Source organism: Fundulus heteroclitus, chromosome 8 (assembly GCF_011125445.2).
Source record: "Fundulus heteroclitus isolate FHET01 chromosome 8, MU-UCD_Fhet_4.1, whole genome shotgun sequence".
NCBI lineage: Eukaryota > Metazoa > Chordata > Actinopteri > Cyprinodontiformes > Fundulidae > Fundulus > Fundulus heteroclitus.
Window position 1 is genome coordinate 27,872,133 of NC_046368.1, and position 17,267 is coordinate 27,889,399.

General features: G+C 40.6%; 1 protein-coding gene across 1 annotated transcript in view; it reads right to left on the reverse strand.

The window, feature by feature from the left end:
- The window catches only part of LOC105931078 (synaptic vesicle glycoprotein 2C), an 80,383-nt gene extending 65,245 nt beyond the window's left edge, over positions 1-15,138 (reverse strand). The window contains exon 1 of the mRNA XM_036140505.1: positions 14,855-15,138. The gene's annotated coding sequence lies outside the window, so the exon portion shown is untranslated. The remainder of the gene's footprint in view (positions 1-14,854) is intronic.
- Between the last annotated feature and the right edge of the window lie 2,129 nt (positions 15,139-17,267).

Sequence of the window (17,267 nt, forward strand, 5' to 3'; positions counted from 1 at the left end):
ATTTTCTTCTCTTTTTACAATTCAAAACAGAACATGACCCACGACAAGTAATTAAATAGAAATAATAACAGAAGAAGAATGAAAATAGTAATAATCACTAGTACTATAAACAAAATTATCATAAGGTACAAATACACACCCATCCATAGATTGATATTATATAGTACAACAATAAGGGTAACATGCATACACACACACACACACACACACAGGTTACCCAGAAGGCACAGTTTAAATATGTTATACGAGGGCTTAGAGTCTTTTGAGAATCAAAATATGACCACCCTGTACTGTGTCCATAGTAACACGATGAACAACTCACTGGTTAACCTGCTGCTCATGCTGGTAAGCTTCTTGAGATATTTCCCCAAATGATCAATTATAATTACTGCATGACACTGTAAAGGCAGTTTGGTCCGCTTTTTGGGGAGCGTGTTCAGGACTGACCACTCAATGGAACTCAATCTCCAGGAATGCCCCGTCGTGGCATTAACCACTGGAAAAGTACACTGAGTAGAATGCATTTCTGTCTGTCTGTAGATGGTTTTTTCTTTTGTCATATACATCTGTTTTTGTCAAATAAGGAAAAAGTTCTTCAAGGATCCCTTTGCATTTCGTACCCAATATGCTAATCTGTATACAAGATCTGATATAGCTCTTGTTTAAGTTGCAGCTGGAAATGCATGTCATTCTGTGTGAGTGATTTCCCTCATGATTTTCTGTACCATGACACTGGCAAGGCCTCTCGACAAAACCTGTCAAGTCAACACATTGCCATATCCTCTGGTCACTATAGTTAAACACTACTGCTGGAAGAAAGAAAGGAAGCTTTAAGCCCTCATTATGCATGCTGGAGCCCCTCAGCACTACTGTAGTATTGACGGAATAATTTCATACTCAAGGCTTATGTAAGGTAAACGTAATAAGAAATATACTATCTTTATAATAGGTCTGTTGAGAAAAAAAGTCTGCAATTAATATTTTTGCAAATGTTGAAATCTTTAGAATGATATTCTAGAAGAATATAATGTTGGTAACAACAATAAAAGGTCCATCTAAACTTGCTTTAACCCTGGTGTATCCCTGGTAGGAAAGGTGCACACTAGGGTGTTAAGCATGAGTTAAGTTTCCATATGGAGCGTGGCAGGTTGATGAATGGCCTCTCTGCTCACCTTTGTTGCTCGACAGATTAGATAAAACATCAGCTGGGATCTGCCATTGAACATTTAAGTGCCGGGGGCTCAGCATCAACACACCCGAGATGGCGTGGTGCAATGCAGCAGCCAAAAGAAAAGTGTTCTAACTAACTTTGTGCACAGCCAGATGATGGGACACAGACTCCTTGAGGCTATGAAAGCATCTGTGCGTGAAGCCAAAGAGAGTATACTCAGTACTCAGCAGTTTTTGGACAATAGCACTTGTAAATGAATGTAAATGGATTTGTGTATAAAGTGAGACGTAAGAAATTTAGGAAATTTTTTATTTCTGAATTTTAATACATGATGAGAAGCACTCAGTGTGGATTTAATAGGCATAGCTCATTTTTTGACTTTTTTTATTTGTATCAGGAATGCTGCACATCTAGGAAAACTTGTATTCTTTTGTTTGGGGAAAGAAAAGTCTTTAGACTTTATAGTTTTTCTGGCCTAGTAATTAAGCTAAGATGTATTTACTTTAAGGCAACATCCATTACCATTGTGTAAAAAAAATATCCAACTCATACTCACTATTTATTTTAGCATAAGTAGTGCATGCGTAAGATCATCTAACCTGCTTTTCCGCCTCATGGGGATTGCGTGAAAGAATCTCCCAAATACACTCTGGTCTTTTTTTTTTCTTCTGAGGCCTTTCTCTTCTTCTCATAAACTTGTAAGATGGTTTGTATAGTATACAGTGAGAGCAGCGGAGCTACAATGAACTGAAGCTGGCTGGGTACATAAACACTAGAAGTGTGCATGGGCAGCCGGCAAGAGGAAACTAGCAAGGAACATGCAGATACATTGGCGTTACGTGAGCGCATCACAGTGATTGGCATGTGGGACAACCAATAGATAAGGTGATCCCCCCAGGATCCAAAAGATCGTCCACTATACCTTTATGTCCACGTTTCTGTGTAAAAAACGTTACTTTATTGGTCTGATGTAATATTCTAATCTTAAATGTCATGTTTTCATTGGCCATAAGGAGAAAGTTCTTATAATTCAAATAACTGATGAAGACCATGGAGCGCCTCATCCTTGCTCACCTGCGCACTGTGGTGAGCCCCACCCTGGACCCGCTGCAGTTTGCCTACCAGCGCAACATCGGAGTAGAGGATGCCATCATCTACCTGCTGCAGCGGGCGCTAACCCACCTGGAGACCACTGGGAGCGCTGTGAGAGTCATGTTCTTTGACTTCTCCAGCGCTTTCAACACCATCAGACCGGTGCTACTGAGGGGGAAGCTGGAGGACGCTGGGGTGGACAAACATCTAGCTGACTGGACCATGGACTACCTCACTGACCGCCCTCAGTACGTGCGGCTGCACGGCTGTCAGTCAGAGGTGGCACTTTGCAGCACCAGGGCCCCCCAGGGCACCGTTCTGTCTCCGTTTCTTTTCACCCTTTACACCTCGGACTTCACCTACAACACGGACAGCTGCCACCTTCAGAAGTTCTCTGACGACTCGGCCATTGTGGGCTGTGTGTCTGAAGGGAACGAGCTGGAGTACCGGTCGGTCATCATGGACTTTGTGGACTGGTGTGAGAAAAACCATCTGTGCTTAAACACCAGTAAGACCAAGGAGATGGTGATCGACTTCAGGAGAAGACCCCCACCTCACTCACCTGTGAACATCCAGGGGCAGGACATAGAAACTGTGGAGAGTTTCAAATACCTGGGTGTTCACGTCAACAATAAACTGGACTGGACACATAACACCGACGCCCTGTATAAGAAGGGCCAGAGCCGCCTCCACCTCCTGAGGAGGCTGAGGTCCTTTGGAGTGAGCCGGCCTCTGCTAAAAACTTTCTATGACTCTGTGGTGGCCTCAGCCCTCCTCTACGCTGTTGTCTGCTGGGCTCCTGGCAGCGCAGAGCGGGACAGAAAGAGGCTTAATAAGCTGGTGAGGAAGGCCACTTCTGTCCTGGGCTGCCCTCTGGACTCTGTGGAGGAAGTAGCTGAGAGGAGGGTGTTGTCCAAGTTCACATCCATCATGGACAACACCTTCCACCCCCTGCACCAGACCGTAGAGGAGCTGAGCAGCTCCTTCAGTGCAAGACTTAGACATCCTGTCTGTAAAAAGGAGCGCTACCGCAGGTCATTTATTCCTGCTGCAACCAGATTATACAATGCTGCACTGTAACTGCAACTGTGACCATAACTGTAATAATTAATGTGCAATAACCAAGGTGCAATAATCTATTTAATACACTGTCCTACAACCCGTGCAATAATCCTGATGTAGTGACTTCTGCTGCTATCACCACCTGAACATAAGTCAGCCCACATGTATGTATGTATGTACAAATGTATACAATGTATATGCACATACATACGCGTATACATACATATACATATATATATATATATATAGACCACTAAGAATGTAAATGAGACATCATATGCCCATTCCTATTTCCTTTTTTGTATTTTTTGGTATTCTTTCTGATCCATTGTATATATGAAGATTCACTGTATATAACTGAATGCACCTTCCCTACTCTGCACCTTCTTGTATGAGCCGATGTGACGAGTGAATTTCTCCATTGTGAGATCAATAAAGACTATCTTATCTTATCTTATCTTAACTCCTGTGAAAGTCATTATTGCAGGTTCTGTTTTGCTCATTTCGCCCTAATCACGTCACTCTAATCACGCCAATCACATCACAGGCCACTACATTGCTCCTGAACGCACCTTTTGCATAGGGATAATATAGAAATTAATTTGTATTTGATTTGAACGTACCATGGCATAATTTATTAATATGGAATTGTGCTTGTTTTCTTTGCAGGGTCTTTTTTTTATTTTGTCATCGGACCTGCACCAATCACAAGTTCAACATCAAGTCTGTCACTAGTGGAAACTAATGGTTTATCTTCACTATAAAGATGCATTCCATTCAGACAGAAGTCTGAATCATACCTCAAAAATCTACACCCAGATAAATGGAGTTCCAGTTGCCATTGGGGATTCCAATGGGATTTGCTAATTTTTTTGATAGCTTGTATTAGCATAACAATAAAAGTATTATTCTCTAAATAATGTGCATTCAAACACTGTGTCAGAAACACTTTTAATCATCTGCACAGAATAAGTTGGAGCATGAAGGCTGGTTTATGCATGACATGTTTGTGAGGTCCGTGCGGCCATATTACGACATTTTAGCGACCACGCCCTTCTGTGCAGCCAAAAGTTTTCGCTCTGTGCACCATGGAAAATTCCTAACCACGTACACAGTCCAGTGTGGAAAAAACATGGCAGGCGAACAAAAAGCTCCTTCTGGCGGAGGTTCATAAATATATATATTCACTTCAGAGAATAAAATGCCCTCCCACTTTTTTATTGTCTTATGTTTGATGCTAGATTGCACAGTCCATACAGGAATGCCTGTGGCTTGGGGAAAAGACATGACATACAAAGATGATTTTATTTCTTTAAGCTATATACTGATTGGGCAAGATACTGATTGCTATAGGGTCAATGTCAGCCTCAATCGGAGCTATAATTTGGTTTCAGGGTCTGCATGTATCTACTACCTGACTTGTTGTGGTTGTTTGTCCACAACCCCTCAGGATCTTTTACCAAATTTAAACGGACTGTTCTACTCCCTTCAACTTCAGCAGTAATGGAGTGCTGTGCAGCTCAAAAATCATCTCGCATTCGTAGACAGAAAGTATTTTTGGCATTGCTATCAGGGAGTGATGTCAGTGTAAATGCCTGAAAGAAAATGACACGAAAGCCCAATTTATGCACAGATTTTGACTTTTAGGGCTGCGGTCATAACATTTTGATGAGTTGATGAACACCCTCTCTGAATGTCAATGTAATTTCTATGATTTACCTATTTCTGTTTGTTTCGTGCTCCTGTTTGTTCTTTTGAGCATGTGAAACCTCTGCTTGCAACTTGGTTATGATCCACAAGTATGAAATGTGAATACAGTACTTTGAATGTCCTCCCTAGTCTCAAGATTTTGATTATTAGTGTATGATTTACAAAATGTCAACCATGCAAACAAATGCTTTGGCTTTTTGCATCCTGAAATCAGTTTGAACAGACTCATTTGATTCAAAAGGCATGTAAAATAACTTTTTATTTTGAGAGAAACAACTCACAGAGAGGGTTTCAATATTTTTTCATGTGGGAGCATTTGAAAAAAGTATCTGCAACTTGGGGTGAATAGTATTTGTATTATTTGCAGTTTAGTTTATTTATTTGTATTCACAGTGCTTCAGTATTACCGATCGTTTTTACAACGACATCATTCAGTTGAATTATGTAGTTTTCTGTCAGATCTGATTTTGTTAAACACAAAAGAGGAAGGATCTGTCTAAAAGAGGAGTGACTGCATCTTTTCCAGAGTTCACATAAATATACTCAAACCTGCAATCATATGCAAACTTATACCGACCAAGTAAGTTATTTTACCTTAATGCTACATGTCTTAAACAAAGTGCCTGGGTCTGACATATAGGTCATGATATGTTTTGTGAATTTCTGTGGCATTTGGCCACGAAGAAAATATATCAACTTCCTGCCCTGAAGTTCAGAGAAAACTTGGAGAAGATGCATAATGGCACATAAAAGACAAGTCTGGGTATATTCCCTCTCATATTCCTCCTCTATTTCTTTAGTCCTTTTTTCTCATCTTTTGACATTCTTATCCTACTGTGCCAAGAGTTTCAAGGTGTTAGCGTTGATAGTGGCTCAGAATATGAGATTTGCCTCTTTTCTTGACATTTTACTATTCATGATTGGCTAGCCGTTCTTCTTATGCAAATGGCCATTAATATTGACATTTCCGAGTCTTTCAACGCAGTTTGAGATACAGTTGCAAACCCAGACCTGTTGTCTGATCTCTATTTTTAATGTTTTGTAGATTAATTTATTCAGCACTTTCCAGTGAGAAGGAACCCAATTTCAGCCCAGAACGTTGGCCTTTTCCCTGTGAACAGTCAAGATAGTATTGTTTATGGTCACTTATTGTAGTGGCAATTCCGTTAACATCCTGTTGTGTTATTGTGATTGGGGTTATTGTAAGTGCACCCTTCTGATGTGATTTTAGCAATCAGCAAAACTCTCCTGCATCAGCAGTCTACACAGAGGAGAAATGATTTCCTTGCAGTCGTGCAGTCATGGCCTGCTGACACTATCAATAAACATTAAATCACTCCCAAACCTACGCACCGACAATGCAGCAGATGCATACACACATACATTCAAACAGTTGCAGTGGATTTCTTAATTGCTGATTCTAAATTTAGATCGTCAAACAGCCGATGTTAAATTTATGAATCCAGTTAATTCACTTAGATCCATCAGTATGTGTATCACTTTCACCATCATATATAATAACCTAATAGGTTAAATTGATTTAGTTATTAAAAAGCTGATCGGCAATACTCTAGTGCTTAAAGTCAGGGGAGGGGGGGGGGGGTAAGAAAACCCAATTCTGATAAAGGTGAAGTTGAAAAATATGGAGGAAGTCCTTTTGCCTCTTTACACCAGACATGTTCAGCAATGCACTGGTACCACTATCAGCTAACTAGATCCACAGCCAGATACTGCCATGTTTGGTATAGTGGGCTTAGGCTGGAAAGCCTCACCATTAATACAAGAATAGAAGGCCTTTGGCATGTTAACATAGGCACCTTTAGGCAAAATCAGCCTTGTTCATCCTCCTGAGTTGTTCCCAAACATCCTAACGGATTATGTTTCATTCAATGGTGACAAAGGTATACAGATCAGGACTTGAAGTCAGGACGGCTGCGTCAAGGACTGTGCCCTCTATACATGGCTTGTGTGCTCCACCCCTGAGCCTCCATGGCACCATCTAACCCTATCTTTTGTATTACTTTCTCTCACACCACTACCTTTATGTCGTTTTCACTTAACCAATAATTTTCCACCCATTGGTCTACCTCTAGGCCTCCTGCCTCACAGTTCAAGCCTCAGCATCCTTCTACCAATGTACTCCCTACCCCACTTCTGTACATGTCCAAGTCATCTTTAGCTGGCCTCCCTGGTTTTATTTCCAAAACATCTAGCATGTACCCTTTCTCTGATATACTCATTCTTGATCCTATTCATCCCCATAACTCCAAAAGATGACCTCAACTCTGCTACCTCCAGCTCAGCCTCCTGTCTTTTCCTCAGCACCACTGTCTCTAAACCATACAATACCACTGGTCTCACTACCGTCTTGTGCAGCTTTCCTTTCAGAATGAAAGGAGAGTGTTGGTTACCAAAGAAGTCCTTCAGTCTATTTAACAAATTATCATGAGCCACAGTGGCGAATGCAGAAGTAATGTCCAGTAGAATCAAAACAATACATTCTCCAGGGTCAGCTGCCATCAACAGATTGCTAAAAATAAAGCAGTTTCCGTGAAGCACAATTTACAAAAAACAGATTGAAAAATATCCATGACAGCATTTGCCTCCAAGTAGTCATTTAATTGTTCAGCAACAACGTTTTCAAGGATTTTTAGAAATATAATAATTATCCGCCAATAGTTATTGGAGAGAGTTGAATCCAGATGTGGTTTCTTTAGCAAAGACTGACCACAGCTTTAAAAAAAAAATAAAAATAAAAAAAAAATAACTATGCACTGTAAGAGATAAGAGAATAATTAATTAGATCCACAACAGTGGGGCCAATACAGTCAAATACACATATAAACTGAGTTGCAGGGAGGAAATCAAGGGGACTGTAGGTCAGCTTCATACTCCGCAGTAGCATAGTCATGTCCTGCAGTGACTTTGGAGTAAAAGGGGACCAAGAATTGGTAATGGACATGGGAGAATCCAGACTAAAGGAATGTGTGAGAGAGAAACTTAATCTGATATTGGAAACTTTATCTACTAAGAAGTTTAAAAACTCATCGCAATCTTCTTGAAGACGCAAGAGTGGCAGAAGAAACCAGACACACGATGTTCTTAAATGTGTGGCAAATTAAACTTTTTCATAATACATCATGTATTTAGTACTGTCAGGATGAAAGGACCATTCACCCGGTATAACAAAAAGTGTTTCTGAACAGAATTACCAACCATAGATTTATTGCACAGTGTGTCCACCTTCCTCCTCTGCACCATGTCAGCTATCTCTCTAGCTTTTCCTGACATAGTTCCAACATTCAAAGTCCCTACCCACAGTCCTAGAGTGCATCCGAAATCTTCCAGTTATAGCTCCTTTTCCTAGCTCCTTCATGAGGTCAACAGTAAGAACTCTATTGTTGGGAGGAAACCCTCTCTGGACATTATCTTGTCATGCAAAGAATTGTGGGATTCCTTATAGCTCCTTAGCGCCGTTAAGGGAACTCACGAGGTTCCTATGCTAAAGGATGGAAGAGGAATGAGAGGAAGCATACAGGCTTCTTTTCTACCTCCTTCTCTACTTACTGCACTGTTCAGAGAGCACTTATTATGGCGACTGTTGACACACCTCCACTTTATCTGAACCATCCTCACCCAAAAGACGTTTTCGGATGCAGCCTTAGACTCTTGTCTTTCCTCATCTACCATGACCTGCGAAAACTTCTTCCTCCTCTTCTTTGCTGACCAACAGTAGCCCAATTTTCACCAGTACCCTGTCGGTCATCAGCATTAATGGGGGTCATTATTACCTGGGTCTCGAGTGATCTTATATTTAGATAATGCTCTCAAATCACAAGGTAAATTTGGCACATGTTCCATCCGGAATGCCTTCCCAGCCTCAACTCTGCATTTATCCTGGCTTGGTACAGGCCCAATATAGGACGCAGGACACTGCGCCCCCTTTGAGGCTGCATGTCAAGCGAGATAAACGAAGTTATTTAACACCACTTTAAAACATCAAATGTATGATGTTGTTTTAAAGTCATTAGTTTTAAGCAAGAAAAACCAATGGCCTTAAAACAACATCAAACTTAACCCAGATAAAATCCTTCTAATGCATGGAACATAGCAGATGAAAATATGTAAATTCCAGTTGCATGTAGAGAATCCTGCAGGCTTTCTAAGGTCCTGCCAGATGGCTGCAGTGAACATTTACTCATGCAGATCATATGAATAAAGCTACACATCCAGTTCTACAGATGCTAGACAATTGAGTCTTAGGGTTTCCTCGAAAATAGCACTGAAGCTATGCTTTTTTTTAAGAAGAATTGGTGTACCACTGGACGGACTCTATAAACTCTATGTCTGTCAAAGCAAACATTTAAAGAGGGAAAGAGATAATAGTTTCAATTCTTGGTTTATCCACAATAACAGGTGAAGATGGTTTAACAAACAGGCTTAAAAACAGCCAAATGGAAAACAAAAAAACTACAAGCAAAATCCAGCTTGGGAATAGAGGGTTTAATTCATTTTTGTTTCATTTTTCTAATTTTTAAATGTAAATCTTCCTATCGCTCATTCCTAATTTTAATAAACAATGCCTGAAAAATCTGCCAAATGCACCCTACAACCAATATAACAAAATGATATAACATAATACACTCATTGTCAAGAGGCACCTGAAAAAAAGAACTCAGAAAGAGATACTTCCTGACAACAGGCTAATAATAAAAAAAAAATACGCATATCCTAAAAATAAAAAAAATCTGGATTTTGGCAGTTGTTATGTACCTACAATGACCCTCAGGAACAATAAAAGGATCATAAATATTTGTTCTCATTAGGTTGACATCAAATTTTATACACCCCACAGTCAGGTTGAACAACATAAGTTGAGAATATTCAGGTTTTGAAGAGCACTGTATATTTCTCAAATGGAAAATCTGTCTAAGCATTTCACACACATCTTTAAGAGAAGTAGAGTGCCTGCGGAACGGAGGTTTAGATTAAAAGCAATGAATGCACACTACATTAACCATCAGCTTCATGCCTTCCAGGTCCAGAGATCCACAATACAAATGAAGGGCAGCAACACATTAATTCATATATCAACAGCTGCTTTGATGCAGAGGGAGCAGCTAAACAACTCAGTAGTGTGGGATCCCCCCTCAATGTCCACACACACACACACACACACACACACACACACACACACACACACACACACACACACACACACACACACACACAGTGAGCTGCCTGATTGCATGTAATAATGGCTTTGAGGGTTTACCGACTGCAGGAGATTGTCCAGCTGCTCAGAGTTTTTCTGTGTGAATGCTCTGCTTCTAATTTCCATGAAACTTTACTTATTTCAGTGGCTTGTTTCAAACTTAGCAGGTTTTAGATCTACCTTTGTCTTTCTCAGTTAAAATTATAGCTTGATTTAGTGGTAACTATTATGCCCAGCACCCCAAAAGCCTTTTTACTGATTATTTGCTTATAATAACATACTTAAATGTAATCATGTTTTATTCAACTCCATTCGAATACTCTTGGTTTAAATTTAGATAACCTGTGGATACCAAATGTGTCATTGTTTAACTAAGGGAACTTACAGTTAGGAACTTAGAAAAATAGTTTGAAAAACAAGTTTGATTCCTCCCCCAAAGTTGATGCCAGCTGGGCATATCAGTTTGAAAGTAAATTGAGCTTTTCTTTTGTCCTAAAGTAACAAAACTTACCTCATAACCAAAAACTCTTACTGTGTCTTAAATAAGTAAAACAATGCTTGACAAGAGATTCTGATTATTTTTAGGTATTTTAATTTTAATTTTATTTTTTATTTTATTCATTTTAAGTATTATTATTATTATTATTATTATTATTATTATTGTTGTTGTTGTTGTTGTTGTTGTTGTTGTTGTTGTTGTTGTACTCCAGTCTCACCATTTATAGCTTATTTGTTACATAGGGCTGTACCTTGGTAGTCAAGGGGATTTTGTTGACTATCAAGTTATGATAAGATAAGAAATACCTTTATTTTCCCTTAAAGGAGAAAGTCTGGCATCACAGTAGTAAAAATATAGGCAGAGTTATACACTAGATCAGTAATGAAAATCGAGCTCATCTGAAGTTATGAACTATCAGAAAGGAATAAAATAAAAATATAATAAAATAAAAACAGAGTGGGTTTTGCACAATTGTCGATAATATAGCATTCAGATAAACTGAAATATTCAAGTTCAACAGATGAAATACAGCAGCGTTGCGTAAATACAGCCGCCGATTTATGCAACGATGTAAGAAAAATTTGCAATATTTATGATTCTGCCACATCTTTGGATTTCGTACATTACTTTGTACGTTTTGTGCTCTTCCTCTAAATAGCACATGTGAAATGTAAATTAAAGGAAATGGAATTAGGCTCAAAGTATGTTGCTTTACCATGACATTACCATCCTGTTTTTTTGTTGTTGTTTTTTTTACATTACTTACTTCCTGATTAAGTACTGACTGACCATCTCAGAGGGATAAGTGAGTCAGAAAATGAATGGATGAGCATCTCAGAATGGAATTCCAATGCTCCATAAGAGCATCTAAGTGGAAAAATTATTAGCCAAATGAATCAAAAGTACTTCAAGACGTCTCTTTCACTCTCAGTTTCAAGCATTGTACACACAAAGTGAGTGAATCTTCACACAGACAGCATAGTTTAACATTTAGTGTTAGCCCCTTTGTCCATTAAAAGCCCCAGGCTTTGCTTTACACCTGGGGCTTTTGGGATTTCATGTTTCCATCTGCTAGGGGCATTTATGTAAACAACCCAATGACATATGGGACATTTTGATTAAAATATGCTGTACCACTCCGGTCCAGCGGGTGGCGGCAAAAGACAGCAGTCAGACAAATGTTACTCTCTCTTGTGTACAATCCAGAGTCCTCTCTACACACCAATAATAAGTTCTTCATATTTCTGCGTGCACTGAATTGGCTTTGCAGCAATCCTTCATAAAAAAGAATTTGACATCCAAATGTAGATAACTACTTAGGTTGTTTTCTAGTATGGATGTTGATGGCAAACTTGCATATAAGCTTAGTTTATATGGCTAGTCGCGGATGACATCAAACTGCTAAATTTAGAACATCCCAGTGCGCATGCACCGCGGCCATTTTAGATTTGAACAAACATTGGGCGGTAAAGCTTGTATAGTTTTTACTTGTATGAGTCAAATAGTGAACTGTCTGGTATATCACCTCAACAGACATATTAAGATAACAGCAAAACAATGCTGCGTTGGTATCTGCCAGAGTGACTCGTGATAAGATGATCCTGACTATGTGAAGGAAGGTTTTTTTTTTTCATTCCTTTTCCTAAACCCCAACTGAATGCAGAAAGTTAACGTTGAACACAAGCTTTTAAGAAAGAGGTCATTAATGTGGAAAATGTGACCAAAGACACCTTTATGTGCTCTCTACATTTTGTCGGTGGTAAGGAGTCAACAACTGAATTACCCGACCCCTTACCAGCAACTGCAACATCAGTGCAGGCACGTTTATTTGTCTTTTTGTCAGCGGAATGAACACGTCATACAATCCACAACATCTCTCGTCATCATAATCGTAAGCACACCACATACTACACACTTGTACTGAAACCATCTATGAAATAGGCTGGTGGTCTATCGGATTGTCAGCAGCGGTGTTTGTGTGTGATCTTTTTTGGGTCTGAGGAGGGTTGTGTATGTGTGAAAGTGAGATGGGATGTGAGCCTCTGATTACAGCAGGATGATTGTCTTTACAGCTTTAGAAAATAAGCTATTTTCGGGTCTTTTTTGGGATAATACTCTATTGTAATTTGAAACATAGGCTTGTAATATTTTTTCTTCTAAGTATTAGCTGCCAATTTTACGCAGATCCAGTGAGTTTCTTTCCTTCTCGCATTTGAACCATTGTGGTAGAGGAGAGGATAGCCTCTCCTGCCTTTCTGGTATACTGCTTACTTTGCACTCATTTCGAGCTCTCTACATTTCAATTAACATTTAAGCTGTTCTACACTGTGTTTCTGGATTACAACATGTAGGAACATCGTTATCCTCCAAAATGATAGGTATAGGTATTGCAGATGTTGCCAAGTTTGTACTCTGCCTGTCCGAAAAATGTGACGTCATTCTAGGTTAAAGCTGTCGGAGCTCTGACTGCCATAACAACAAAACAGATATGACACTTTCCTGCTGGTCCAATAAAGCAGTCTGCTATCGGATTCCAAAACACAGAGGGAGACTGCTTTTTTTTCCCAACAGTGCAGTGTTGCCAGTGGCCTTCAGGGGTGCTAAACCTGGAAGTTACAGGTATAGCGCCCCTAGTGGCTAAAAGTTACACAGTGCTGCTTTAATCTCAGTCTGTTCTGCAAAGGCCTCCAAGGTTTGTTAGAGAACATTAGAGAACAAACAACATCAAAAAGACCAAGGAACAAAGGAGACAGTTAAGGGAGAAAGTTGTGGAGAAGTTTAAAGCCTGCCAAATTTGAACTTTGTGGTCAACATGCTAAACACTAGAACACACCATCCCCATTGTGAAACATGGTGGATGTAGTATCATACTATGGGGATGATCTTCATTGGGGAGCTACAGACCTAAATCCAATTGGGAACCTGAGGGCATAATTGAAGACTGATGTATAAAGATACACAGAGATACGGGCAGGGATGCTGAATACAAATGTTCACCACTCTTTCAGATTTTATATTAAGCTTCACAATTACGCAAAACCTTGTGTATCGCATAAAATCCTCCCAAAACATCCACTGAAGTCTGAGATTATAGTGTGAACATGTTTTCACTTTGTCACAGGACCACTGCTTTTGTATCCTCTATCTGGATTAACCTGCTATAACACAAAGATTTGACTTGGTGCCTGGACTGTAGGTAAACCAAACACTGATACGTCCTCTTATCCAAAAGTGAACAATAATTTCATGACTGAAAAGATATCTGTTAAAAGGGTAAAACCCTTCCTGAAAGCACACGGCTGGTCAGCTGCCAGATAAGTTTGGTGGAAGCTTTATGTAAAACTCATCTGTCACTTTCCTCCTCCTCTTTGTTCCACTTCCAGCGTTTACACTGCAGCCTTCACAGAGCGGCGCTACGGGGCGAGCGCAGAACACATCATTTAAAGCGAGGAGCATCAATCACCGTGGCGCAAGTTGCGTCCCATAATTAGATTTTGGGGGGCGCTGTGCTGTCCTGCTTGCCTGGAAATCAATCCGCCCAGCGAGGACACCGGAGCTACACTACGATGTCTGCACGGCACAGCAGCTCCTGATGGATCTGCTCTGCGCATCTTCCTGCTGATCAACCGGAACCGCGGGTGCTGCCCGCCTGCAGGGCGGAGAAGCTCGGGGGTTGCCTCCCTGTGCACGCACCACTTCGGTTTCATCCAACCAATGATCACGTCATTGCCCCCCCTTCCACTCCTAAGCCGGGAAGTCACAAAGTATACAAACCCCCTATGCTGCATTTGCACTGAAACTTTCACAGATTCAAAAAAGGATGAAAGGCATGGCAGAGAAAAAAAGAAAACTGGGATAAACACGCAAAAGCACAATAACATACCCATGGTGAACAGCGAAAAAAGTTGGAACCAACTTTCCTGTCAATCATCTCCTAATTTTACAGCCGCCTAGATTTATAAGTAGGGGTTTTTAATACGTGCTATATGCAGGTGGATATGTTTATGTGCAAGAAAAATTACGGTTTGGAAGAAAAAAATCTGCATCGATGAGTTCAAAGACGTAGATTTTAATGAGAAAAGGAGAGAAAAGCATGTGTACTTACGATTCACAGGGAAGCAGAAAGCATCGCAGCGAGCCTGATGAGTCTGACTGCTCCGTTCCCCGGTTTCCACCTCGCTTACACGCATACAGGGGGAGACGACATCGCACCCAGATCTCTGTTTTCTGCTCTTGTGCGATGCAGCGGATTTTTCTGCTGCAGTCCAAGAAAACAGAGAGATGCTGCGGGGGAAGCGTGAGTGCGATGGGAGGGAGAGGAGAGGAGAGAAGAGGAGAGAAGAGGAGAGAGGGAGGAAGGGAGCTGTAGTAGTAGTGGAAAGACTGAGATCAATAGCAGGGGTCTGCATGCGTTCAATACCCTCTGACAAAAGCCCTGAGATGATGGGGATTACATGCTGGCAGAGGAGACAAACGTGGAGACTGGAGAGTGGGTCTTGGCAAGAAGTTTTAACTTCCACTGATAATCTGTGGATGTCATTGACAGGAAAACAAATCTGCTTCACTGGCTGTAGTCGATTCCCAATGTCCTGCAAAAGTATTGGTTTTATTTATATTGGTGGGTGTTGTAGCTGCCATGTTTCCATCCCATTGCCATGAAAAAATTTGAGCAAACTTTTAAAATGTCCCAAAAAACAACAACAAAAAGGGGAATCAGGCGTGTTCATCTACTGGTTTGGAGCAAATAAACCAGGCGATGTAAAGCACAATTTTGTCAGAAGTTGATGTTACCCATAGCTGTAATAAACAAGTGGTAGATATTCCAAACTAGCATGGACCACACCTCTAAAAAAATTGAGGTTTTCAGGAATGCATTGCTGTCAGGCAAATTGTAATTACTCTGTCATGTCAACTAGTATTGCCACTGTTACTTGCAGTCCAGAGACGTTGAGAAATGAAGGCATTTCTATGCACGTTATGGGAATATCCGGGAAGACACAGACAGCGGAATCTGCTGATCAGTCATATGAGATAAATGTTCGCTACGTAAGAACTTCTTCAGCAAATATGTTTCCAGTCCGTGTTTTTCCGTATTAACTTTTTTTCGTAAAAGCCAAAAAACACCTCAAGCAAGTATAAAAAATGTTGGTTTCCATCAATCTATTCTAGCGCGATATTTCAAAATGTGCATAAAAAAAACCCACGATGGAAACTCGGCTAATGTCAGTTCCCTAGATGTTCACCAATGTTGGTGTGGTGGATTCGCACTTGTGGAGATCTGCCACCAGTTTATTTAAAAAAAGAATAAAAACAATTGTTTGGTAGAGCATTGTAAGAAGTCTACAACCAGTGAAGCTATTTTTTCCCCCTAACTCCCTACAGTGGTCTGAAACTTCAGTCCTCAAGGGCCGGTGTCCCGCGACTTTTAGGCCTAGTCCACAAGTAGTCGGGTACCCGGGAAAACGGATACATTTTTAAGCGGTTATGCCTTTCATCCACACGTAAACAGTGCTTTACATCCCTAAAACCAATGATTCTGAAATCTCCGGTGGAGATTTCTAAACAGTTTTTGAGCCAACCTGTGCACATGACAAGATGGAGTTTTAGGGTTTCGGCGCATCACGGCGCTGAAATCACATATGTGGCCATTGTTATAGACATGGCCATGCAGAAGAGTAAAAAATGTATGTTGTCAAATAGGGGCTGACTTCTATGTTGCTGTTGTGATTGACTGTTAACAATGTGTGTCTAAACAGTGTTAAACTGGACAAATTCAGTAGCCTATGGCATCTCTGGCCATTTATCTCCAACTGTACAGCATTTCCTGTTTTCACCTGAGTATCGAGACTGCAAAGTAAAAGCATTCATTGGGGCATTAAAAACAGTATAGCTGGTTCAGAGGCTTTTTATTTTTTTGTTTTTAGCCCAGTTGCTCCAATATGTTGAGGTGCAAAGGAGAAAAAGCGCTTGTACAGGTCAGCTGTGTTACAGGCACTTTTTTGAGGCACTAAGCTTGGGAGCAGATTTTTTTTTCAACTTTTTTGGGCTGCCTGCAGCACAGTGTCCAATCCCCTATTTGCATGGATCTTGTTTTACCTAGGGATTACATGTAATTAATACGCTGCGCTGCAGCAGCGTGACAGAAGCAGAGCTGTCAACTCCGCATCTGGGCTTGCTTTTTTTCTAAAGTTGCTGGTAAATTTCGTGAATTGCGATTTTTGAACGTGCAGTCACATATTTGGACTGTTTCTCCAATAGAACCTCTTATCCTGACAGGACAGAATAATCCTGTCCATTGCACTGTGCAACAAGAGTCCTCGCACTGCCACTTTTTCCTGACAGCGCGAGCCGGTTAATATCTGTCCAGTAAGGTATTACTGCAGCGGTGTGTGGGCGTTCCTACTGGGTGGGTGTTCCCACAGGGGCGTGTTTGCTGCTGGCTGGGCTTGCAGTTATCCCCTTCTCCCATGCCACACTTTTCAGGTTTTTATCTGAGAGAATTTAAAAAAAACAACCTA